The following is a 993-nucleotide window of genomic DNA, read 5'->3' as shown; positions in this document are numbered from 1 at the left end:
GTATGGATGGAATTTTCAAGCTCCCCCCTGAATGTAGCTCGTTGTTCTTCATTTTCAACTCTTAGACCAAATCAGATTCAATGTGAATGCARCACCACTGATTGCACAGAATGCAGCTTTAATCTGCCTACAACCCAGCACATACTTTGAAGCACAAAATAGCCACTCAACCCCAAAAGTAGCAAATTCATCCAACGAAGGGATAGATAAATGTGTGAATTTCTTGACAAAACAGTGCAACCTGTCTTATGACAAAGAATCTTTCATTGAACCGCAAGTTGAGTAGGAATTCAGCTTTAGAGCTTGATCCAATTGGAGATAACTTGAATAACCAAAGCAAACACCATTGGAATTGAGAACTGGAGAGAAGAATTAACATTATGCTTTATAGCTTCAAGAAACAACAGGTCAATTCAAAGAAAATTGATAGTATTGCTGTTAATGCTTCTAAGGGCAAAACATGAAGGAATATTGCCATATTCATATAGGATTGGTGATTACATGCAAGTAAATCTTTAGGTTCTTACAGATCCAAATCCATAAAAAGAGACGATGAATGAATACTCAAGATATGGGCGATAATTATACATTTGGCAAATAGAATGCCAATTGCCTTAGGCTGTGAGTAGCATGAACTCCTACTTAACGCCAACGTGTAGATCTGACAAAATCAAGATTCAAAAGTTCGACTGACTCCAAGAAACTTATCAAATAAAACAAATTTTAATGAACAAAGAAGGTTCTTATTCATCCAAGAACAAATCCCTTAAAAGGATTTTGATTAAAACATTAAGCATATGATGAATCGATGAGTTTTGGGTCCAAACAGCAGTCGAACAGCAAACTGTTTATGAATGAGTATATTTCAAAAAAAATGAATGAATCTACTGCAGAAAGATTGAATCGATAGAAGTTAATCGATTTGGCTCTGATACCAATTGTTAAATCCAAATCTGACAGTAGAACAATTTAAAGGAATTTAAAAAGAGAATT

This window comes from Cynara cardunculus, assembly GCF_001531365.2.
Source record: "Cynara cardunculus var. scolymus isolate 2C chromosome LG 5, CcrdV1, whole genome shotgun sequence".
Taxonomy (NCBI): domain Eukaryota; kingdom Viridiplantae; phylum Streptophyta; class Magnoliopsida; order Asterales; family Asteraceae; genus Cynara; species Cynara cardunculus.
This window is presented reverse-complemented; position numbering follows the sequence as displayed.